This window comes from Scyliorhinus torazame, chromosome 11 (assembly GCF_047496885.1).
Source record: "Scyliorhinus torazame isolate Kashiwa2021f chromosome 11, sScyTor2.1, whole genome shotgun sequence".
NCBI lineage: Eukaryota > Metazoa > Chordata > Chondrichthyes > Carcharhiniformes > Scyliorhinidae > Scyliorhinus > Scyliorhinus torazame.
In genome coordinates this window covers 211,269,795-211,296,599 of record NC_092717.1, presented here as the reverse complement: position 1 = coordinate 211,296,599, position 26,805 = coordinate 211,269,795, and the positions used below count along the sequence as shown (strand labels likewise).

General features: G+C 45.7%; 1 protein-coding gene across 1 annotated transcript in view; it reads right to left on the bottom strand.

The window, feature by feature from the left end:
* The window catches only part of tsnare1 (T-SNARE Domain Containing 1), a 1,154,852-nt gene extending 1,131,291 nt beyond the window's left edge, over positions 1-23,561 (bottom strand). Inside the window, exon 1 of the mRNA XM_072468282.1 lies at positions 23,407-23,561. The gene's annotated coding sequence lies outside the window, so the exon portion shown is untranslated. The remainder of the gene's footprint in view (positions 1-23,406) is intronic.
* Between the last annotated feature and the right edge of the window lie 3,244 nt (positions 23,562-26,805).

The following is a 26,805-nucleotide window of genomic DNA, read 5'->3' as shown; positions in this document are numbered from 1 at the left end:
CAGCTTAACACCTGCTCACCTTCCACTGCGCTTCCTAGAATCAGCTGACCCATGCTGACTCAATAGCTCCCCTGTATCGTTTGTTTCCAGGTAGTTCTGGATGGAACTCCGATATTCAGGATGCGAAAGCGTGTAATGAGGCAGTGGGGAAGGGAACACTGACAAAGGAGAGTACTTGCAGGCACGGAGAGGGGTTGAAGTGTGTATACTTCAACGCAAGAAGCATCAGGAATAAGGTGGGTGAACTTAAGGCATGGATCGGTACTTGGGACTACGATGTGGTGGCCATCACGGAAACCTGGATAGAAGAGGGGCAGAAATGGTTGTTGGAGGTCCCTGGTTATAGATGTTTCAATAAGATTAGGGAGGGTGGTAAAAGAGGTGGGGGGGGTGGCATTATTAATTAGAGATAGTATAACAGCTGCAGAAAGGCAGTTCGAGGAGTATCAGCCTACTGAGGTAGTATGGGTTGAAGTCAGAAATAGGAAAGGAGCAGTCACCTTGTTAGGAGTTTTCTATAGGCCCCCCAATAGTAGCAGAGATGTGGAGGAACAGATTGGGAAACAGATTTTGGAAAGGTGCAGAAGTCATAGGGTAGTAGTCATGGGCGACTTTAACTTCCCAAATATTGAGTGGAAACTCTTTAGATCAAATAGTTTGGATGGGGTGGTGTTTGTGCAGTGTGTCCAGGAAGCTTTTCTAACGCAGTATGTAGATTGTCCGACCAGAGGAGGGGCAATATTGGATTTAGTACTGGGTAATGAGCCAGGGCAAGTGATAGATTTGTTAGTGGGGGAGCATTTTGGAGATAGTGACCACAATTCTGTGACTTTCACTTTAGTAATGGAGAGGGATAGGTACGTGCAACAGGGCAAGGTTTACAATTGGGGGAAGGGTAAATACGATGTTGTCAGACAAGAATTGAAGTGCATAAGTTGGGAACATAGGCTGGCAGGGAAGGACACAAATGAAATGTGGAACTTGTTCAAGGAACAGGTGCTACGTGTCCTTGATATGTATGTCCCTGTCAGGCAGGGAAGAGATGGTCGAGTGAGGGAACCATGGTTGACAAGAGAGGTTGAATGTCTTGTTAAGAGGAAAAAGGTGACTTATGTAAGGCTGAGGAAACAAGGTTCAGACAGGGCATTGGAGGGATACAAGATAGCCAGGAGGGAACTGAAGAAAGGGATTAGGAGAGCTAAGAGAGGGCATGAACAATCTTTGGCGGGTAGGATCAAGGAAAACCCCAAGGCCTTTTACACATATGTGAGAAATATGAGAATGACTAGAGCGAGGGTAGGTCCGATCAAGGACAGTAGCGGGAGATTGTGTATTGAGTCTGAAGAGATAGGAGAGGTCTTGAACGAGTACTTTTCTTCTGTATTTACAAATGAGAGGGGCGATATTGTTGGAGAGGACAGTGTGAAACAGACTGGTAAGCTCGAGGAAATACTTGTTAGGAAGGAAGATGTGTTGGGCATTTTGAAAAACTTGAGGATAGACAAGTCCCCCGGGCCTGACGGGATATATCCAAGGATTCTATGGGAAGCAAGAGATGAAATTGCAGAGCCGTTGGCAATGATCTTTTCATCCTCACTGTCAACAGGGGTGGTACCAGGGGATTGGAGAGTGGCGAATGTCGTGCCCCTGTTCAAAAAAGGGACTAGGGATAACCCTGGGAATTACAGGCCAGTTAGTCTTACTTCGGTGGTAGGCAAAGTAATGGAAAGGGTACTGAAGGATAGGATTTCTGAGCATCTGGAAAGACACTGCTTGATTAGGGATAGTCAGCACGGATTTGTGAGGGGTAGGTCTTGCCTTACAAATCTTATTGAATTCTTTGAGGAGGTGACCAAGCATGTGGATGAAGGTAAAGCAGTGGATGTAGTGTACATGGATTTTAGTAAGGCATTTGATAAAGTTCCCCATGGTAGGCTTATGCAGAAAGTAAGGAGGCATGGGATAGTGGGAAATTTGGCCAGTTGGATAACGAACTGGCTAACCGATAGAAGTCAGAGAGTGGTGGTGGATGGCAAATATTCAGCCTGGATCCCAGTTACCAGTGGCGTACCGCAGGGATCAGTTCTGGGTCCTCTGCTGTTTGTGATTTTCATTAATGACTTGGATGAGGGAGTTGAAGGGTGGGTCAGTAAATTTGCAGATGATACGAAGATTGGTGGAGTTGTGGATAGTAAGGAGGGCTGTTGTCGGCTGCAAAGAGACATAGATAGGATGCAGAGCTGGGCTGAGAAGTGGCAGATGGAGTTTAACCCTGAAAAGTGTGAGGTTGTCCATTTTGGAAGGACAAATATGAATGCGGAATACAGGGTTAACGGTAGAGTTCTTGGCAATGTGGAGGAGCAGAGAGATCTTGGGGTCTATGTTCATACATCTTTGAAAGTTGCCACTCAAGTGGATAGAGCTGTGAAGAAGGCCTATGGTGTGCTCGCGTTCATTAACAGAGGGATTGAATTTAAGAGCCGTGAGGTGATGATGCAGCTGTACAAAACTTTGGTAAGGCCACATTTGGAGTACTGTGTACAGTTCTGGTCGCCTCATTTTAGGAAGGATGTGGAAGCTTTGGAAAAGGTGCAAAGAAGATTTACCAGGATGTTGCCTGGAATGGAGAGTAGGTCTTACGAGGAAAGGTTGAGGGTGCTAGGCCTTTTCTCATTAGAACGGAGAAGGATGAGGGGCGACTTGATAGAGGTTTATAAGATGATCAGGGGAATAGATAGAGTAGACAGTCAGAGACTTTTTCCCCGGGTGGAACAAACCATTACAAGGGGACATAAATTTAAGGTGAAAGGTGGAAGATATAGGAGGGATATCAGAGGTAGGTTCTTTACCCAGAGAGTAGTGGGGGCATGGAATGCACTGCCTGTGGAAGTAGTTGAGTCGGAAACATTAGGGACCTTCAAGCAGCTATTGGATAGGTACATGGATTACGGTTAAATGATATAGTGTAGATTTATTTGTTCTCAAGGGCAGCACGGTAGCATTGTGGATAGCACAATTGCTTCACAGCTCCAGGGTCCCAGGTTCGATTCCGGCTTGGGTCACTGACTGTGCGGAGTCTGCACGTCCTCCCCGTGTCTGCGTGGGTTTCCTCCGGGTGCTCCGGTTTCCTCCCACAATCCAAAGATGTGCAGGTTAGGTGAATTGGCCAATGATAAATTGCCCTTAATGTCCAAATTGCCCTTGGTGTTGGGTGAAGGTGTTGAGTTTGGGTAGGGTGCTCTTTCCAAGAGCCGGTGCAGACTCAAAGGGCCGAATGGCCTCCTTCTGCACTGTAAATTCAATGATAATCTATGATTAATCTAGGACAAAGGTTCGGCACAACATCGTGGGCCGAAGGGCCTGTTCTGTGCTGTATTTTCTATGTTCTATGTTCTATGTTCTCCCGCCCCTGGCACCAAGCAGTCTGTCTCCCTATTGTACTCTCCTCTCTCCCCACCCACACATGAATAAACATTTTAAAAGCATCACATTCCCCAGTAAACAAACAACAGAAAAAACAGTGAAGAAACAGTCACTTTAGAAAAATAGTCACCCAAAAAGCAGAAAGCCCTCCCCTCCCCCCCCCCATCCAACAAGGTCCTTGCAAGACAGATCAACCTTTAACCATCCACACAGCCCATTATTTCACATACAGCTGCTTAAATTTATACAATCCAGCACCACAAATCGCTGCCACAGTACTTCTCCAAGGCTGAAGTGTCTTTTAATTCGCCTCCAGTTTCATTTCTTTAATAAAAGGTCCATACTTCGTCTGGCGTTTCAAAGTAGAAGTGCCGATCCTCATGTGTGACCCACAGACGGGCTGGGTACAGCATCCCGAACTTCACCTCCCTCTTAAAGAGGGTAATTTTTGCCCGATTGAACCCGCTCGCCTCTTGGCCAAATCCGTGCCCAGGTCCTGATAGATGCACAACTCGCAGTTCTCCCACTTGCTGCTCTGTTCTTTCTTAGCCCACCGCAAAACATGTTCCTTGTCCATGAAACGGTGAAAACGTAGCACCACGGCCCTCGGCAACTCGTTCGCTCTGGGCTTCCTCGCGAGGGCTCTGTGCGCTCTGTCCAATTCCAGGGGCCGAGGGAACACCCCAGCCCCCATCAAGTTCACCAACATGTCCGTCACATGGGCCCTCACATCCGATCCCTCACTGCCTTCAGGGAGGCCAACAATTCTGAGATTCTGCCTCCTGGACCTATTCTCCAGGTCCTCCAGTTTCTCCTGCATTCTTTTCTGGTGGTCCTTCATCATCCCCACCTTGCTTTCCAGCACGGTTATATACTCCTCGTGCTCGGCCAACTTTTGTTCGATCTCCTGGATTGCTGTCCCGTGGGTTTCCGCATTCTGAACCACTTGATAAATCGACGCCTTAAATCGGGTCCGGCGTGTCTTTCTTCAGCTTGGTGAAGCAATCCTCGAAAAACTTCACCAACTGCTCTGTCGACCACGGTGCCATCTCCTCGCGGCCCTTGCTCTCCGCCATGCTGTCCCATGTTACCAGCTCTGCTTGCTTCTCCCTTATAGGACTTTGCCATCTCACATGGCCACTTCTGGTCCAAATTTCCATACACCGGAGGGGGATTTCTCCTAACCGCCTCACTCTTCACTGATTTATCCAATAAAATCCACACAAAAAATGGGGGAAAAAATCCATTACAGGTGGGAGCTAAGAAATGTGTGACCTACTCCTCCATGGCCGCCACCGGAAGTCAATGCATACATCCTCCCTCTCAGTGTTAAGTACCATGCTAGTGACCTCCTTAAAAAAAAAATCAACTAGATTAAATCAGACATGGCCTACCGTTCACAAATGCATACTTATTGCCCATGACCAACTTGTGTTTTTTCAAGTGCTCCTTTCTAGAGATCGATACACTAAGTCAGAGAACCGAAATGTTTCTCTCTCCAATGATGCTGCCAGGCGTGCTGAGCATTTCCTGCTTTATTTAGGATTTACGGTATTTTATTTTTGGATGGCTGAAGTTACATGGCTGCCATTCTAAATAATTGAGTGCCAATTATTATTTCCCAATCCACTTCTATCTCGAGAATTTGGAAGATTATGACTGATGCAGTTGCAATTTCCTCATGTACATTTAATGCCCTGGAGTGGAAGCCAACAGGTCTTGGAGATTCGTCTGTTTTGAACAGTCTAATTTTCCCCATGAACATTTTTTTTCTTAATTAAATAAGTTCCACCCCTCAACTTAGTTTTTATGCTCATTTGGTCATTCTAACATTTTGTTTTCATCTATTGCAAAGACAGATGTAAAATACTCATTGAATAAGCCTGTCATGTCTCACATTGTCAATTACATTATCACCTGCACACTGCCAATAGGCCATATTACCTTTCCTTAAAAAAAAAATTTCATGTTAATTAAAGGTTGCCATAGTCCCCATAGGCTGCCCTCCATTTTTTTGAGAGAGAGACAGAGAGAGGAAGGATAGGTGGTGGGGTCACCGCACCTCAAACGAGGGTAGAGCTTGAGGCCTTCATGGACAACCTCAGGCAGTACGGGTATTGAACTCACGCTGTTGGTGTCGCTCCACATCACGGGTCAGCTGTTCAGCCAACTGAGCTAACCAACCCCTAAATATTGTTTAGTAAGCTTTTACTAGTCACTTTGATATTCCTTGCAAACTTTCTCTTTTGCGCTTTTTGCAGCTTAGGCGTTCCTTTGTTGCTAATCATAGCTTTCCGAGTCTATTGGGTTTCTTTTCTTTTGTGACAGTCTCCTCTTTTAACTTTATACAGTATCTTCATTTGTTGAACAAACTGCACAAAAGGCAGTCTTATGAACTGGTTTTGTATTGTACCAAATCCTTCATTCGACTGTCTCCCACTGTTCCTCTAAGCAAACCTGTTGCCAGTTCAGCACAGGGTATTGTGGTCAGCTAATGTCACACCCTCTGGAAATCAGACTCAAATTTTAAGCCTTGAAATGTGCATCTCTCTCCTTTCCCATAAAATCATCATATGCACTCATCACCGTTTGCAAGATGTTCTCTTACAACTAATTCGCAAAAGCAAAATTCTGCAGATGCTAGTAAAATGAAAGAAAATCAGAAAATGCTGGATAAATTCAGCAGGCATAGAGTCATAGAGTTTTATAGTATGTAATGAGGCCCTTCAGCCCATCATGTCCACACCGACTATTAAGCACCAACCATTCTAATCCCATTTTCTAGCATTGGTCAGTAGCCTTGTCTGCTGTGGGATTTCAACTGCTCATATAAATACTTCTTAAAAGTTGAGGGTTCCCACCTCTACCATCCACTCAGGCAATAAGTTCCAGATACCAACTACCCTCTAGATGCAGAAGTCTTTCCTCACAACTCCTCTAAACATCCTGCACATTACTTTAAATCTATGCCCCCTGGTTATTGACCCCTCTACGAAGGGGAAAGCTACCTTCCTGTCCGCCGTATGTCCCTCAATTTTATAAACCTCAAATCACCCCCCCCCCCCCCACCCCACCCCCCCGCATCCGCATCCCCCTCCCTCAGCCTTCCCTGCTCCAGGGAAAACAGCCCCAGCCTATCCAGTCTCTCTTTATAGCTGAAACAATCCAGCCCATGCAACATCCTGGTGAATCTCCTCTGCACATTCTCTGGTGCAATCACTTCCTTTCTCTACTGCGGTGACTAGAACTGCACACTATTCCAGCTGAGGCCTAACCAGCATTTTATACAGCTCCAGCATTACCTCCCTTATATTCAATGCCTCGGTTAATAAAGGGCAGCACTGCAGCACAGTGGATAGCACTGTTGCTGCACAGCGCCAGGATCGCATATTCGATTCCCGGCTTGAGTCATTGTCTGTGCGGAGTCTGCACGTTCGCCCTGTATCTGCGTGGGTTTTCTCCGGGTGCTCCATTTTCCTCTCACAAGTCCCGAAAGACGTGCTGTTAGGTAATTTGGACATTCTGAATTCTCCCTCCGTGTACCCCACCAGGCGCCAGAATGTGGTGACTCGGGGATTTTCACAGTAACTTCCTTGCAGTGTTAATGTAAGCCTACTGGTGCCAATAAAGTTTATAATGTGGCAACTAGGGGCTTTTCACAGTAACTTCATTTCACAAGCCTATTGTGACAATAAAGATGATTATTATTATAATAATAAAGGCAAGAATCCCATAGGCCTGCTTAACCACCCTAACTTCCTGCTGTCTTCAGAGATCTGCAAACATGCACACCAAGGTCCCTTTGATGGTCTGTACTTCATCCATTTTGTATTCCCTTGCCTCGTTAGTCCTCCCAAAATGCATTATCTCACACTTTGGATAAATTCAATTTGCCACTCTTCTGCCCATCTAACCAGCCCATCTATATTGTCCAGTCATCGGAGGCCTTGCTCCTCACTATTTACCGCACCACTGATGTTTGTGTCATCTGCAAACTTTCTGATCATACCTCCTACCAACCCCCGCAGAACACTGCAGACACAGGCTTCCAGTCACAAAAAAACCCTTCAACCTTGACCCTCTGCTTTCTGCCACTCAGCCAGTTCAGGATCCAGTTTGCCAAATTGCCCTGGATCCCATGGGCTCTTACCTACATCATCAGCCTCCCATGTGGGACCTTCTCAAAAGCCTTACTAAAGTCCATGTAGACTACAGCAACTCATCCATACAGCACATTAGCTGTCCTCCAATCCACTGGCACTTCTGTGGCCAGAGAAGATTTGAACATTTTTTGAGAGAGTCACATCAATCTCGTCCCTTGCCTCCCACAGCAACCTGGGATACATCTCACCTGGCCCCGGGGATTTAACCACTTTTACACCCGTTAAAACAATTAATACCTCCTCCCTCTCAATGCTAATCATTCAAGTAAATCACAATGTGCCTCCTTGATTTCTACACCGACATCATCCTTCTCCTTAGTGCACACAGATGCAAAATACTCATTTAAAACCTAACCTATATCTTCCGGTTCCACACACATTGTCACCTTGGTCCCCAATGGGTCCTACTCTTACCCTGGTCAACGTCCTGCCCTTAACATACTTACAAAACGCCTTTGGATTTTTCATCCGCAGTGCTTTTTCATGCCCCCTCTTCAGCCTCCTGCACCTTCTAGGTATCTGCCATAAGCCTCACTTTTTTTTTTCCTTGTCCAACCGTGGATATATCTTGACATCCAAAATTGTCCAGATCTATTGCCCCCACCCTTCATCATGGGAATATGTTGGCCCCGCACTCTCTCAATTTCTTTTTTGAATGAACCCCACTTCTGATGTAGATTTTCCTGCAAATAGCTGCTCCCAGTTAACTTGGATTGGATTGGATTTGTTTATTGTCACGTGTACCGAGGTACAGTGAAAAGTATTCTTCTGCAAGCAGCTCAACAGATCATTGAGTACATGGGAAGAAAAGGGAATAAAAGAAAATACATAATAGGGCAACAAAACATATACAATGTAACTACATAAGCACTGGCATCGGATGGAGCATACAGGGTGTAGTGTTAATGAAATCAGTCCATAAGAGGGTCATTTTGGAGTCTGGTGACAGTGGGGAAGAAGCTGTTTTTGAGTCTGTTCGTGCGTGTTCTCAGGCTTCTGTATCTCCTGCCTGATGGAAGAAGTTGGAAGAGTAAGCCGGGTGGGAGGGATCTTTGATTATGCTGCCCGCTTTCCCCAGGCAGCGGGAGGTGTAGATGGAGTCAATGGATGGGAGGCAGGTTTGTGTGATGGACTGGGCGGTGTTCACGACTCTCTGAAGTTTCTCGCGGTTCTGGGCCGAGCAGTTGCCATACCAGGCTGTGCTGCAGCCTGATAGGATGCTTTCTATGGTGCATCTGTAAAAGTTGGTAAGGGTTCATGTGGACATGCCGAATTTCCTTAGTTTCCTGACGAAGTATAGGCGCTGTTGTGCTTTCTTGGTGGTAGCGTCGACGTGGGTGGACCAGGGCAGATTTTTGGAGAGGTGCACCCCTAGGAATTTGAAACTGCTAACCATCTCCCCCTCGGCCCCATTGATGCTGACAGGGGTGTTTACAGTACTTTGGTTCCTGAAGTCAATGACCAGCTCTTTAGTTTTGCTGGCGTTGAGGGAGAGATTGTTGTCGCTACACCACTCCATTAGGTTCTCTATTCCCCGCCTGTATTCTGACTCGTCGTTGTTCGAGATCCGGCCCACTACGGTCGTATCGTCAGCAAACTTGTCGATGGAGTTGGAACTAAATTTTGCTACGTAGTCGTGTGTGCACAGGGAGTAGAGTAGGGGGCTAAGTACGCAGCCTTGCGGGGCCCCGGTGTTGAGGACTATTGTGGTGGAGGTGTTGTTGTGCATCCTTACTGATTGTAACTTTGGACAGATCCAGTCTTATTTTATTAAAATTGACCCTCCCCCAATTAAGAACCTTAATTTCCAGTCGATCTTTGTCCCTTTCCATAATGTTGCTAACTTTCCGGTTGGTTCAATTGCTCTGTTTTATTACCTTTGCTCTCGAGTCGCCAGGTATCTTTTTGATACCGCCACGAGGTTCAAGTCCAAGTAATGATCAATAACTCAACACACCGATTAGGAAGATTCAAATCAAAGCACATTTATTATACACAGTAATCGCTACTCATGCACAAATTCTACGTCTAAGCTACTTCTACAACTAACAGGCCTATACTTAGCTTCAGACTGGCCCACCATGTCAGAGGAACAAATGGCCTTTCGTTCGGGTTCTGAGTCTGCGGGATTCGAAGTTGGTATGGATTGGTAGCTAGGAGCGCCTATCTCGTAGCGAACGTTGACTTGAGACTTACTTCTTTCGGCGGTCACTGCATCGGTCACCGTCAAGGTTGGTTCGCGTTGCTGGGTGACCCGGGCAGGACGAAGAGAGCGAGTTGAACTTGGGGGCTTAACTTTATAGTCCCCAGGGGCTTCCCGCCTTTCGGGGCAGACCCAGTACCTGGTTCTAGGTGATTGGACTTTGTTCCAATTGCTTGGTTTGATTTCTCCAATACTGGAGCGGTTCCCTGATCGATGGGTGGTCTTGAGGTGTTCGTTAACCTCTTGTGTTGGCTTCTGCTGGCGCTGGGGAGTCTGGCTTAGTTTTGTGTGTCCCAAATGTTGCTATTGTTCCCGGGGATTGCTCATTAGTATGTAGATGGCTGCAACATTATTATGCTGATGGTTGCTGGTATTGATGCTGTCTGGGCTTTTGCAGAGTTAAATACACAGTAAACCTGCACCTGCTGGTTTCTGCCTGTGTTGGCTGAATTTTCCTTCAGCCTTTGCCGTTCGCCATTTTAAATCGGGAGTTGGCCAATTTAGGTGGCTACAATAACTACCTTAAATTCTACTGAGTTATGGTCACTTTGTTTCCACAATGCTTCCCTACTTAATCTTCCTCCACTTGCTCAGCTTCATTCCCAAAAAACTCGATCCAGGACCTCCCTTGTAGGACTTTCTATCTATTGGCATAAAAAGCTATCCTAGATATATTTGAAGAATTCCACTCCCCCATATTCAATAATAATCTTTATTAGTGTCACAAGTAGGCTTACATTAACACTGCAATGAAGTTACTATCAAAATCCCCTAATCGCCACACTCTGGTTCCTGTTTGGGTGCACTGAGGGAGAATAGGAATGTCCAATTCATCTAACAAGCATGTATTTCGGGACTTGTGGGAGGGAACCGGAGCACCCAGAGGAAACCCACCCAGACACGGGGAGAACGTGCAGACTCCGTACAGAGAGTGACCCAAGCAGGAATCGAACCCGGGACTCTGGCACTGTGAAGCAACAGTGTTAACCACTGTGCCAGTCAAAATATGAAAGGCTAAAATTGGGGAAGTTGAAATGCCCTATTATTCGTAAGTTTATGAGATATAGAACCGGAATTAGGCCATTTGGCTCATCGAGTCTGCTCCACCACTCTCAGATATGTCTACATATCTGCCCTTCCATCTCTTCCAACTGTTAGGGGTCTATAATACACTCCCAGCAATGCAATGTGATCGCCCCCTTTTTATTACTCAGTTCTACCCATATGGATTCATTTGAGGAACCTACTAAGATACCAGCCCAGAGTACTGCCGTGATGTTCTCCCAAATCAATAATGCAATTCCTCCTCCTCTTTTACCTGCCTCTCTATTACACCCAAAACTTCTATAACCTGGGACGTTCAGCTGCCAAGTACTGCCCTTCTTTCTATCAAGTTTCTGTGAATGCAATCATGTCATAATTCCATATGCTGATCGACATTCTCCCCGTCAGGCTTCTTTGCACTGAAATAAATGCAGTTTAGCCGACCAGCCCTACTATATGCGTCATCATACTGCTGTCTGCTCTGCCCACTGGACCTGTCTGGTTTAATCCTCTTTATTTGACTCCATCTTCTCACCTACTGCACTGTTACTTTGGATCCCATCCCCCTTCCAAATTAGTTCACATCCTGCCCCATAGCAGGAGTAAACATACCCGCTAGGATATTTATCCCTCTCCAATTGAGGTGCAACACATCCTGCTTATACATGTCCCATCTGCTCCAGAAGCGATCCCAATAATCCAAGTACCTGAAGCCATTTCTGCACCATTCCTCTAGCCACACATTTATCTGACCTACCCTCCTATTTCTATACTCACTCGCCCGGGGCACAGGATGGAATCCTGATATCACAATATTTGAGGTCCTGTTTTTTAACCTTCTGCCTAACTCCCTAATTTCACTTTGCAGCACCTCATCCCTCTTTCTCCCTCTGGCATTTGTACAACATGTAACATGACATCTGGCTGATCACCCTCCCCTTTCGGAATGCCCTGCAGCTGTTCCGTGATATCCTTGACCCTCGCAGTAGGGAGGCAACATACTATTCTGGAGTTGTTCTCACAGCCACAGAAACACCTAGCAGTTATCCTCACAATTGAATCCCCCACCACTATAGCTCGCTTTGTCCTTTTCCTCCCCTGCTGTACAGCAGAGCCAACAGTGGTGCCACAGACCTGGCTGCTACTTTCTCCTGAGAGGCCATCTCCCTCCAACAATATCCAAAATGATATATCTGTTTTGCAGGGGAATAGCCACAGGAGATTTCTGCACTGCCTGCCTAGCCCACCTGATCTGCTTCGTGGTCACCCATCCCCCCTCTTGCCTGTGGAGTTGGAGCCTGTGGTGTGACCACCTCTTTGTACCTGCTATCCACAATATCTCCACCTCGCAGATGTTCCATCCCCAGATGCTGCTCCAGCTCTGAAATGTGGGCTTCCAGGAGCTGCAGCTGGAGACTTCCTGCACATATGCTGGTCCTGGGAACTGGAAAAGTTCCTGGTTCCCACATGGAGCAAGAAGTGCAGACCATGGCTTGGAGCTCTGCTTTCATGTGTTACCCCTTCAATCTAAATGTATCCATTTCAAATCAAATAATATTAACAGGCATTAACAAATGTAAACTTGGGCTCTTCCGCTCTGCTCCTTGTTATATAGAACATAGAACGATACAGCGCAGTACAGGCCCTTCAGCCCACGATGTTGCACCGAAACAAAAGCCATCTAACCTACACTATGGCCTTATCATCCATATGCTTATCCAATAAACTTTAAATGCCCTCAATGTTGGTGAGTTCACTACTGTTGCAGGAAGGGCATTCCACGGCCTCACCCCTCTTTTATATTCTATTCTATTATAGAATACATAACTGTATTCACCAAATAAGCCATTTTGCTTTCAGATTCATAGTTTCCCTCCTCCTTTAACCTCCTAGCTTTGTTCCCCAACTGTTGTCTTTTTCAGTCATCTTAAGTTCCAGCTATTTAAAGACAGTCCCTAATATCAGTCACTCACCAACCAATTGGCAGTGTCTATCTGTGGAGAGCGAAACAGTGTCAATGCCCCATGTCCATCTGACTCTTCTTCAGATTTAAAGAGAGAAATGGGATGGATGTTATACTGTCTAAGAACGAGTGGAGAATGTGGAGCAAAATAGAAGGTCAGTGAAAGGCGTGAGCTAGGAGAGATTGTACAAATAGGTTTCTGGCACAAAATAAAGGAGGCGTCAATGACAATGTGAAGGACGATAGATGGTGTTGATAGTGACATAAAGATAAGGATAAAATGTGTTGATAGGAGAACAAAAGGTCGGTGCTCTGTGAAAGCAAAACAAGTGCCAGATGGCCCTATTGGGGGCTGCATTGGAACAAAACAAGACGACTTTAAGTCAATACTGCTGGAGCGGGGTGGGGGTGGAGTGAGAGAGCAAACATATTGGCCTTAATAGTGTGGTCCCAACAGGGATGAATTGTGAAAAATTCACCATGATTTTTTTTTTGCAAATTTGGAGTACCCAATTCATTTTTTCCAATTACAGGCCAATTTAGCGTGGCCAATTCACCTAACCTGCACATCTTTCGGTTGTGGGGATGAAACCCACGCAGACACGGGGAGAATGTCTGTGTGGAGTTTGCACAATGACCCAGAGCCGGAATTGAACCTGGGACCTCGGTGCCGTGAGGCAACAGGGCTAACTCACTGCGCCGCCATGCTGCCCTCATTCACCATGATTTAAGGCTTCAATTGCAATGCAGCTTCAAGACAGCCTATTTATGCTCAAATCCAAATGCTGTGGATCAAGATAATAACTTGCATACAAGAACACACTTGTGGGAGTAATTTATAAGCCCCCTACCCAGTAGTTACACTGGAGAACATAGTATGCAGAAATAATTAACGGGGATTTATAGGAAGGGTACTGCACTAAGCATGACTGACTTTAATTTCCATCTAGACTGGATGAATCAGATCCAAAAAGGTAACTTTGAAGATTTATTCATAGTGTGTACTCAGGACAATCTCTTTGAGCAACAGGTTCCAACCAGTAAGCAGGCTTTTTATGAGCGGGTAATGTACTATCAGGCAAGATTAAGCAATAACTTAATGGTAAAAGAAGCCTCCAGACAAGTGATTACAACAAATCCACATTCAGTTTGCACAGGAGCAGTGAGAGTCTAGGAGCAGTGTGGGTCTAAGACTAGAAACTGAAATAAACGCAATTCTAAAAGAGCATGATGACAGAGTTGGCCAAAATGAACTTGGAAAATGTATTAATGATAGGACAGTTAAACAATGGCAGACATTTAGGGTGTGATTTAACAAAAATGAAACAGAGTCCCCTGTGGAACGCATTTAGCCCGGTGTTTCCCGGTACTTGCAGTGCCAAGGAAAAATCTTCTATTTAACGGGACTCTGCTTCATTCTGGGATCCTGGTGAGGAACACCCCGCCAAGGCTGCACTCAGTCCCATTCCTTGCCCCGCTCGCCAGTGCAGGAAGAGATCTGGACGCCATTTTAAAATGAAATGAAATGAAAATCGCTTATTGTCACAAGTAGACTTCAAAATGAAGTCACTGTGAAAAGCCCCTAGTCGACACAGAAGACACTGTGAAAAGCCCCTAGTCGCCTGTTCGGGAAGGCTGGTACAGGAATTGAACCGTGCTGCTGGCCTGCCTTGGTCTGCTTTCAAAGCCAGCGATTTAGCCCTGTGCTAAACCAGCCCCCATGGTGCCCCGATCTCTTGATCCCCCAGTGATACCATCAGACCACCCCCCCCCCCACCGCAAACACCCAAACTTAACTGTTGGGTGTTCCTGAAGCCCCCCGCACTTCACCTCATAAGAGCAGGACAAAATGCCAACTTGGCACCAAAGCACTGCCAGCACCAAGGTGGAATCAGCAGAGGGTAGGGTAGGGTCAGGTGATCCCCACCTATCCCCCCGTGCAGTTCCGCCTGGTCCCAGTTTGTGGAGACCAGTGCTAAACAGTGCCTGGCTGAGGTGTCCTCAGCGAGGGGATTCAATCCCCAGTGCTGGTTAGATCCAGCGTGTGCATATTCAAGTTTGTCCAACTACACACCAATATGCAAATTTAGATCCCACCCATTGTGGGCTGGATCCAGATCACGACGTCTTGTATTATCCCATTAGATCTCGCAGGATTTACCAGCCACAATGCATCCTGAATCTGGCGCGACGTAGAAAGTTAGATTTCATATCTCTTAGCGAAGATATTGAGAAAGGAGGACTCGGAGGAAAAGGCACCATCCGTGGCTAGCTAAGGAAATGAAGGATAGTGTCAAATTGAAGGAGAAAGTGTACAATTCCGCAATGATTAATGTTAGTTCAGAAAGGGTGACAGGTTTTAGAAACCCAGCAAAAAAATTGACTAAAAGTAACAAAAAGGAGGAAACAATTTGGAGTTCTTAGGAAAGTTTTCCAACATCTACTTCTGGTTCTTCTACCCCGCTTTGAATAAAGCAGTATTTCTAAACTTCTCTTCTGAATGGCCTAGGCCTGATTTTTAAATTATAACCCGTACGCTTTAACCTCCCAATAGAAAAAAAAGTTTATTTTGATCTACCATGGCAACCTCTTCAAAATCTTTTAAAAAATAGACCTCAAACAAACCACTCCTTAAACTTATATACTTCAGGGAATACAAATCTGTATGTAAATTGGTCCTCATTTAATCCTTGGAGTAAACATACAGATGAGGAGTACGAGGTTCCTAGAGCTTGCTCCACTATTTGATGAGATCATGACTGATCGGATTGCAGTCCAACTCTACCTTCCTGTCTAGCCCCTATATCTATTGCTCCCTTGTCAATCAAGAATCTAACTCACCCGACTTCCGGTGGCGGCTATGAAGGAGCAAGTCACACACTTGGTGGCTCCCGCTCGGGTCGGACCTTTGCACCCTTTCCCCGATTTACTACCAGATGTGAACTGTAAAACTGAAGACAGAGGCAATTGTGTACTGAATTCCCACATCAGTGCATGGAGAGAAGGACTAGAAGTGCTCGTAAAGGCAGAAACAGAAAGACAGAGAAGGCTTGGGCTGAAGCTGCAGCGGGAGACAGCATGGCGAACGACCGGACCTCTGGTTTGTCGACCCAGCGGTCAATGGAGCAGCTGATGCAAGTTATTCAGGAAGGCTTCGATAAGCAAAAACGAAACTGCTTGGACCCGATAAAAGAGTCAATTGAGCGGCTGGAGCTTAGATTGGACACCCAAGATCAGGCGATCCAGAAGGTGGAGAAGGCGCTGGCTGAGCAGGAGGAACAACAAACTGCGGTGGAGTTGGAGATGGGGATGTTGAGAGACCAGCAGAAGAAGCTCCTGGAGAAGGTGGAGGACCTAGAGAGTAGGTCCCGCCGGCAGAACTTGAGAATCGTTGGGCTCCTGGAGGGGTCCAAAGGAGCGGACACTGGAGCATACATCGCGGACATGTTTGAGAAGCTGCTGGGGGATGGGGCATTCTCCTGACCCTTGGAGGTGGACAGGGCTCAGAGCACCCGCAAGGAAGCCGTGAACGGGAGACCCCCCACCCCCAGGACAATGGTGGTGAGATTCCACAGGTACTTGGATATGGAGCGCATTCTGCAGTGGGCCAAACAGACACGGAGCTGTAAGTGGGACAATAGTATCCCGCGGGTCTACCAAGACCAGAGTGTGGAGGTGGCCAGGCTTCAACCAGATTACGTCGATCCTTTTTAAGAAAAAGGTGAAGTTCGGACTGTTGTATCCGGCCCGTCTCTGGGTCACGTATGAAGAACAGCACTTTTATTTCGAGTCGCCTTCGGATGCGCTAGACTTTGGGAAAAGGAAAGGATTGGTGGTGCACTGAGAACTTTTGAACTTTGCTGCAAAGTTCATGTTTTTTTTTTCTTTTTGTTTCTCTGTTCTTTAAAAAAAAAAGTTTCTCTTTTTGCTGAAATGGTTTGTAATGCCTTCTGTATTGATTTGGGACCAGTGGCAGAGCTGAGTGAGTTAAGATTTTCATTTGCACTGTTGGGGGATGGAGGTGTGCTTGTTTAGGTTTTGGTGTTTTTCTGTCGGGCAATTGCGTGGAGACTGTTTGATGTTGGAGTATATTTGTATGAGTGGGGGGGTTGGGGGGGGGGGGGGGAAAGAGGGAAAAATAGGTGGGAGACTATCCGGCGCCAGGGATGAGGGCCACCAGGCTACCTGGGCAGGCTAGCTCACGGAAGCGCAGTGGGGGGTGTGCATATGTTCAGTTTATCAAAGGGGTATCAAACAGGTACAATTAGCTTGGAGGGACTCAAAGCTCCTAATGTCGGAGACCTGGCTCTTGGACATGGCTAGCTTTCTCCGTTTGGAGAAAATCAAATTCGCCTTGAGGTTCACTGTTAGGGTTCGCCCGGAGGTGGCAACCGTTCGTCGACTTCTTTGCGGAAAATTAATCGTCAGCAGAAGTGGGGGGATGTTAGTTGAGCTTAGAGTAGGGGGTTAATAAAGGTGGGAGGGAGACGGCTTTTGCACTATGTTTATAGTTTCATGTACATTGTTTATTGTGTTGTTGTTATAATACCAAAAAATACCTCAATAAAATGTTTACTAAAAAAAAAAGAATCTAACTCAGCCATCCCTGTCTGGTCCCCTCAGGATCTTAGGTGATCTTACTGAAAAATATTGTAAGTCAATAGATACCAGCCCATCCTGTCCAAGCTTTCGTCATTAAAGAATATCTTGATCCCAGGAATCAGTTGAGTGAACTTTCCTTGAACTGCTGCTCGTGCAATTATATCCCACAAGGAGAAAAAAATTGTACACAATATTCTAGGCATAGTCTCCCTAATACCCACTACAATTGTAGCAAAACTTCACTACTTTTATACTCTATTCCCTTTGCAGGAAATGGCAAAATTTTTGCCTGCCATCACTTGTATCTGCACAAATGATTCAGGTACCTGGACACCCAGATCACCCTGTACCACAGCATTGTGTCGTCGTCTCTCTCTCTACATATACCCCCTTTTAAATAGCATATTCCTTTTCTAGTCTTCCTGCTAAAGTGGACTAGTTTACATTTTCCCACACTATACCCCCATCTGACAATTTTTTTGCCCACGCACTTAATGTTTCTCTGCAGATTCCAGAGGTCTTCTTCACAAACTACTGTCCTCATCTTGGTGGCATCAGCCAATTTCGCTAACATACATTTGATCCCCCATCATCGATATAGATTGGACAGAGGGGGCAGGGTTGCTTTTAAGAAATTAAAATTAAAATCAACAGCAAGAAGCAATATAGGGTCAGCAAGCATTGCATTTGTGTGGGCAGAGTTGAAGAATCACAAAGGAAAAAGGACCCTGATAGGCATTAGTTACAGGCCTCCTAGCAGTTGTCACGATGTGGGGCAGAAAATAAATCAGGAGATAGAAAAGGCATACAAGGTAATACAACAAGAATCACGGGGACTTCAATATGCAGGTGGACTGGGAAAAATCAGGTTGGCAGCGTATCCCAAGAAAATAAATTTGCAGAATGTCTTCGATATAGTTTTTTGAAGCAACTTGTGGTGGAGCTCACTAGGGAACATGCAATTCTGGATTTGGTGATATGTTATTGAATCCAGGTCCCTGGGTCCACATAATGAGGTAGATTTGATTTGGGAATTTAATGTGAAGGAACCCTTATGGGAAGGGACCACATATGATAGAAATCACCCTGGAGTTTGAGGGGAAGAAGCTGGAATCAGATGCAACGGTATGACAGTCGAATGAAGGTAACTATAAAGACACGAGGGGAGAGCTGGCCAGTCTTGTTTGGAAGGGGAGCCTAGCAGGGAAGTCAGTGAAACAGCAATGGCAGGAGTTGCTGGGGGTTATTCAAGAGGCACAACAGAAATTCATCCCAAGGAGGAGGAAACATGCCAAGGGGAGGATGAAGCAATCATGGCTGTTGAGTAAAGTAAAGGATAGCATAAAAGCAAAAGAAAAGCATACAATGTGGCAAGGCTTAGTGGGAAGACAGATGATTGGAAAGCCATTACTTTTGTTGAAGTGGGCAACATGGTAGCACAAGTGGATAGCACTGTGGCTTCACAGAGCCAGGGTCCCAGGTTCGATTCCCCGTTGGGTCACTGTCTGTGCGGTGTCTGCGCGTTCTCCCCATATCTGCGTGGGTTTCCTCCGGGTGCTCCAGTTTCCTCCCACATTCCAAAGATGTGCAGGTTGGGTGGATTTGCTATGATAAATTGCCCTTAGTATCCAAAAAAAAAAGGTTGGGAGGGGTTATTGGGTTACGGGGATAGGGTGGAAGTGGGTTAAGGGGATAGGGTGGAAGTGAGGGCTTCAGTGAGTTGGTGCAGACTCGATGGGCCAAATGGCCTCCTTCTGCACTGTATGTTCGATGTCTTCTATGTTAAAAGCAAGCGGAGGACAACTAAAAAAGCCATGGGGGGGGGGGGATGAAATAGGAGTGTATGCTAGCTGGTAATATAAAAGAAGATTGCAAGAGGTTTTTTTGATATATAAAGGGCAAGAGAGGCAAAAAGGGACATTGGACCACTGTAAAATGAGGCTAGAGAACTAGTCATGGTGTGATAGGTGAAGGTAAGAACTTGATCCGACACCAGGTAGGTAGGATAACAACTTTGTTTTATTTACTCTGCTCACAATACTACAATCACACTGCTCCACACCCCGCAGGGTCACCCTCCGCGGCCTGCTCCCAGGTCGGGGGTTTATATCCTGCCGTTACTTTTGTTGAGGTTCCTCACAAATAGGGGGAGATGAGACCCTCAATCACCTGGGGAGTTCGTACTCCAAGGTGTAGAAGGGGAACTGTATACAATATAAGGTTTGACGCCCGAGATGGCCTCAACACATGGGGAAAAAAGAAATGGCAGAGGAACGGAATAGGTACTTTGTATCAGTCTTTACGGTGGAAGACACCAGTGGCATACCAGAACTTCAGGAGAATCAGGGGGTACAGGTGAATGTAGTGACTACCACTAAGGAAAAGGTGCTAGGAAGCTGAAAGATCTGAAAGTGGATAAATCACCATGACCAGGTGGACGACAACCCAGGGTTCTGATGGAGATAGCCGAGGAGATTGTGGAGGTATCGGTGGTGATCTTTCAGGAATCACTGAAGTGGGAGAGGGTCACATCTTTTGCACTGCTGTAATTGGGTCCCTGTCATTGAGGAAGGGGATATTTGTGGAGCCTCCTCCCCTGGTTGGTTGTTTAATTGTCCACCACAACTAACAGCTGAATATGGCAGGACTACAGAGCTTAGAACTGATCTGTTGGTTGTGGGATTGTTTGGTTCTGTCAATAATGCTGCTTCTCCTGCATGTAGACAAATTAAACATTCAATTAGACTTCCTGATTACATTTGTACCTGACCACTACAATTTGGTCATCACTGCATATTGATTCCTTAAACACTAGGCCAAGCTTTTCTTCATTTATGAAATTTTTTTTTTGGACCAAAATGGGCCATCTGCATCGAAACCCCCTGCCATAATTTTTCTCACTCAGAATCCATCAATGTCATGCTTCTCTATATTTAGTATTGACTCTGCTGGTTTAGCACAGGGCTAAATCGCTGGCTTTGAATGCAGACCAAGACAGGCTAGCAGCGCGGTTCAATTCCCGTACCAGCCTCCCCGAACAGGCGCCGGAATGTGGCGACTAGGGGCTTTTCACAGTAACTTCATTTGAAGCCTACTTGTGACAATAAGCGATTTTCATTTCATTTTTTTCACTTATTAGACAACACAGTGGTGAAATGTTGAGTGCGTAACTCCTATCCTTGTGGAACACCAACAAGTACATACAATCGTACAGTACAGAAGAGGCCCTTTGGCCTATCAAGCATGCACCAACAGAAAAAATACTCTAATTTACACTAATCCCACTTGGGTCATAGCCTTCAATGTTATGACATTTCAAGTGCCCATCTGAGTACTTTTTAAAGATTGGGAAGTTTCCTGCCTCAATCACCCTCCCAGGCAGTGCGTTCCAGATTCCCAACACCCTCTGGGTGAAAAGGTTTGCCCTCAAATCCCCTCTAAACATCAAATGCTGGAGCTTCATAGGGTGTATTGTACAGATCACTCCATCTGCTGTTGACCAATACATGGCTGCTCAGTCCCCTGCAGCGGTGAGAATGATGTGACACACTGGACATTTATACACACATACTCTTTATAAGCAAAATCATATTGGAGTAATACAACAATCTAACATTCCCCTCACTTTGACTTCTCCACACGCCCAAACACACACTCCATAATTTGCCTTCAAATCCATACCTTTAGGACGATAAAAAGTAATGGCTCTGTGTTCTGCTGCCATTAGTCTGGCAAATAAGTCAATTTGCTTTATTTCTTTTCCTATGTGACTCAAGAGGTCAGTTGGATTTTAACCATGCTGAATCCCACATCAATATGTATTTGTTAAGAGTGAATTTGTCTCTTTTCCATTTCAGTAAGCAATACCATCCTCTGCCATTACTCTGTTTTGATATGTTTTCGTTGCTCGTCCAGTGTCAATCAAACATTTGTAGAAGTATTATAGTGTTATAACCTGCCTACTTACCATTGGCTGGGGACTAATGACTATCCCACAATCCTGTGGGAGTATGAGCTTCCCCAATGAGGGGGGCGGAGAAACCATTAGTAAACTCCTAATATAAATAAAGCTGGCCAGTTCAGGAACCAGCAGGAAGGAGTATGTAGCAAGGGAAGTTACTGCTACTGTTATGTATATATGTTATTGTAAATAAATGTTATTACTTTGTATCCTTAAAACTCGTGCTGGATTCTTCGTGGCCCTCACAAAATATAGAAAGATAGGTTGTTATGCAACTTCAGTTGTACTGAAATGTATAATTAGGAAGAATCTTCCTAGAAGATCAATTAGAGGCCTGACAGACTTTGAAGTGCAATGCAGAAATTTTAAAATGGAAGATAATGAGCCTCGGAAATCTTTAAATGGGCATAAATATGGATTCCGCATGTTTGTTGTATTATTTGGCAAGCAAAATTCCATGGGTGAATTTTACAGGGTGCCATGGCTTTCACCCTCTGACTAAAAAGTCAGGTGGGGAGCCAGTCCACAATCCTAACCACTGGCCCACAGCAATCTAACCCTGGGAGCAACATTTACTTGCTTTCGGATAAGACTTCCAGCCTTTTCCCGGGAAGAAGCCCTGCCATCGGGAGCGGTTAGTCACTTCAATTAGTTGGCAGCCCTGTAGCCCCAGTGATGCCTCTAGGAGTCATCAACTGGGACTACTGGCAGTTCCCAATGCTGAGGGCCCAGACTGAGCGGCAAGTCCATGTTAGAAGGGGAAAGGCCAGCGGTAGTGGAATATGGATTGATGCCCCAAAGGTGGCCAGGGATGAGGGGAAAGGCGGTGGGAAGACCACCAGCTGGACTTCACATGCCTCCCACCTAAAAACCTGCTGGCGAGGTGCATAAAATCCAGCCCCATGTTCCAGCTTTGGAAAGGAACATTACACAATGTACAAGATGAAACACTATCTCTTAAGGATCACAATACGCAATTGTTACTTAACACAAGGTGAAAGGAAAACAGTTACGAACTGTGCAGATTGGAAAGTGCATGTGCGTTTCAGCACTCAATTTAAAGTGGCTTTCCTTTTTTTTTTATAATTTAAAAAAGTTGGTTAGCATGTGAAACAGGGTGGAGGATCTGGATTGTGACATATTATTTTGTACACAATTATACATAATTCAGATCAACACAAATACACCCAAAAGTAATTAAATGTTACACGAGTGAACTAAGCTCCCCTAAAGACAAGAACACGAGATCTCATTAAAAGCAAGTAACGGACATTGATGGATGGCCCAGTAAACTAGAAGCAAGGTAATTCAGTCTGGTTGAGATCATGGGAATATCACATATGGGCTAGAACATTTCAGTGCAAAAAGTTTCAGAAATTCCTTTTCTGGAACATTTGATACTCCATCAGAGACATTTGGGGAAAAGCCACAAGAGTAAACTAACTGTACACAATGCGTTGTAAAAAGGAAACTCAACAGGTACAATATCCTTTAAACATTTCCAGAGACTGCAGGACTAGCAGCAATCCTGATTAACTTTCACAGCAACCAAGGCTCTCAGATATGCTGCTGCCTTTTAATACACATCTCTCACTCCCGCCACATCAATCAATGCTTGTGCACAAAATCCCAGCATCAAAAACACTTCTAGGGATACTGTAGTCAATGATAACTTTATGCAATTTTTTATTTTTATTCCACACAAGGCGTGTCCATAAAGCACGGTCTTAGTTTCTGATTCCATTTACACCCGCCCCTCCCCTCCCTCTATATTTCCGCCTGGGGCACAAGACAAATAACAATAATAACAAAATATATTATATATAAATACATTAAGTTATATCGTTTTGCTTTTCTTTGGAAATACGTAGGAACAATTATTGAGTCCAAGTGGCTGCAGGAGAATTGAAAGACAGCTTGCTACCTTTGCCAAAACAAGCCTATGGAATAAACACTGAGCTGTGAATGCACTGGGCATAGAGACATATGCAGGTCGAGGTTTGCTGTCCGTGGCAGTAAAATGCAGAAAACACAAACGATCACCCACCTCTTGTCTGCAGTGACTCGCTGCTGTCAGAACGCAGAAACAAACCGGCTGCAATGTCCCAGCGTCTCGTGCTTTAAAGGGCCAGGCGTCGTGGCGCGGTGGCCGCCGGGGGTTGTAGTCGAGGGCCGCGGGCAGCCCAGCAGGGCCGCGCGGAGGCTGCGCAGCGGAGGAACTACAACATCCAGAATGCAGAGCGGGGCTGGGCTGCTCCCCGAGTGACTGTCAGACGGGGAACCGAATGATACATTTGATTCTGACACTGTGATTTGCTGCACAAATCAATAATTGGCCGTTTCCCCGGGGGGGCGCAAGCCGAAGCAAATTATATGCTGGTCATACACGGTACTTGTTTTAAAATATGAATATTATGATGTTGCACTGTGTGCTCGGAGAGAACCGCTGGGAGCCTCACTGTTGGGAGAAGGCGACGTGAGTTCCATTGGCAAACGCCGTCTGATCAAAAAATGATCACAACTTGTTGAGTTAGCTCATTCATAACTGCACCAGTCACGTATTAAATAACACAATTGCTGGCTGTTAGGTGCCAAACAACCCTTCCGTTCAGTGGAAGTGAGACACACCTCCAGTGCTTCCTATTCTAAGGTGCGCCTTCTTCATCAGTGTTTGACAAATCATTATTTTGCCCTTTTAAAAAAAAACCTCATCAGAATGCGCAGATCACCTTTGCTGGCTTCCCTGCAAGTAAATGCGGTGGAGGCAATGTTGACTTCGTATTCATGGCTCCAGTGAAATATCACATTTAATTAAACCGAAGAGACAGTTTAAGCCAGATCATAGGAGCGAGAGCTGGTCAAAGAACGAGGGCTTCAGAAATCACACCCGTCCAGCTGTTTTGCATGTGTAAGTCTGCACATGTTGGCAGGATATTTAATGACAGTAGCATTGAAACTGAACCTGTTCAGTTACTTATCTGCACAGGAATCAGTAAGGATCAACACTTTCAACAGGAACCAGCAATCATCAAAGGAAGGGCCTGCTTAATTCAATCCAATGGAAATTTGGCTGAAATGCACCAAGTTTGCTGTCACACTGGTTGGGTTCAACGAATTAGCACAAGCTGGGAACTGAACTTGGGACTTATTTTTGTTGTCTTTGTCTAAGTGTTTTTTTGGCTACTGAACCATGGGGTGAAGCATTGGGATATTCCTCAGGACACAGTCATCTCTGCCCTTTTATATGTCACTGCGGGCCCAGGTCATGGATAGAATTCCAACTGTGCAGAAGGAGGCCATTCAGCCCATCAAATCTGCACCCCACCTCGGGTCAGGCCACCACCCTATCCCCAGAACCCAATAACCCCACCTAACCTTTTGGATGCTAAGGGGCAATTGATGATGGCCAATCCACCAAACCTGCACATCTTTGGACTTTGGGAGGAAAGAGCACCCAGAGGAAATCCATACAGACACAGGAAGAACATGCAAACTCCACACAGACAGTCACCCGAGACCGAGTCCTGGCGCTATGAGACAGCAGTGCTAACCACTGTGCCACCGTGCCGCCCAGGGTCCCAAGCTCAGCGTTATGACCCACAGCCAACAGGAGAGCCAGCAAATATTTGGTGGTGATGTTGGAAGTGCTGAAACTTCAAGGGACCCTTGGAGACGAGGACTTGTGTTTGCTTTAAGCATATTAGGAAGGTAATGGGAAACCACCCTATATTTTTCTCCCTCATCATATGTACATATTGAAGTTGGAAATGGGAGGTACAGGCAACTGAAGGGGAAAACTCAAGTCGGCAAGTAGTGAAGAAATGAGAGAACCTGCTCGGCAGATCACCACCAGTATGAAGAGAGTGTAAAGCAGCACTGTTCATAGAATTTACAGTGCAGAAGGAGGCCATTCAGCCCATCGAGTCTGCAACGGCTCTTGGAAAGAGCACCCTACCCAAGGTCAACACCTCCACCCTATCCCCATGACCCAGTAACCACACCCAACACTGAGGGCAATTTTGGACACTAAGGGCAATTTATCACGGCCAATCCACCTAACCCGCACATCTTTGGACTGTGAGAGGAAACCGGAGCACCCGGAGGAAACCCACGCACACACGGGGAGGACGTGCAGACTCCGCACAGACGGCGACCCAAGCTGGAATTGAAACTGGGACCCTGGAGCTGTGAAGCAATTGTGCTACCCACAATGCTACCGTGCTGCCCAAAAATTTCCGATCAGAAATTTCAGAAACCATTGAAGTCTTGGTAAAATGATAACTGGTTCAATAATTTTGCTGTTAATTACATTTTGAAATCTTCTAAATTTATTATTTCGAAAATATTAGGTTGTGTAATAAGGTAATACCTTAAATATATTTTAATAAATAATCATCTTTATTCGTGTCACAAGTAGGCTTACATTAGCAATGCAATGAAGTTACTGTGAAAATCCCCTCGTCCCCACACTCTGGCGCCTGTTCGGGTACACTGAGGGAGAATTCAGAATGTCCAATTCACCTAACAAGCACTTTCCGGGCTTGTGGGAGGAAACCGGAGCACCCAGAGGAAACCCACACAGATACGAGGTGAATGTGCAAACTCCACACAGACAGTGACCCAAGCTGGGAATCGAACCCGGGTGCCTGGCACTGAAGCAGCAGTGCTAACCAAATTTACTGGGGCAAGTTTCCCTTCAAGCCCCCTCCCTGTAAAGCACAGAGCAGACTGCCTTGGACATAGGTTGCCAATCCATCATCAGTACAGGACCAAACTTCTGTGCTTCCTACCAACCACCATTAAGAGAGAGACTTTATAGAAGGATTGCAGTGATTTAAGAAGAAGGTTCAGGAATACTTCCTCCGGATATCTGTAGATGGGCAGTATCAACCACATACCAATTTCGTGGGTTGTCTTATGAGGAAAGGTTGGACAATCTAGGCTTGTATCTGTTGGGGTTTAGAAGTGTAAGAGGCGACATGATTGAAGTATTAGAATCTACGGAGAGTCATGAACATAGCCCAATCCATCACGTGAACCCGCCTCCCATCCATTGACTCTGTCTACACCTCCCGCTGCCTTGTGAAAGTGGGCAGCATAATCAAAGACACCTCCCTCCCGCATTTTCTCTCTTCCAACCTCTTCCATCGGGCAGAGGATACAAATGTCTGAGAACATGCACTAACAGATTCAAAAACAGCTTCTTCCCCATTGTTACCAGACTCCTGAATGACTCTCTTCTGGGCTGAACTGAACTGATCTCTCTAAGCATCTCCTCTACTGTTGTAGTACTACACTCCGTATGCTTCACCCGATGTCTATGTCTATATGTATTTATCGTATGTCCTATGTTGTTTTTTTCGCGCATGGAATGATCTTGTCTGACTGTTTGCCGAACAGTACTCTTCACTGTACCTCGGTACACGTGACAGTAAATCTAAATCTA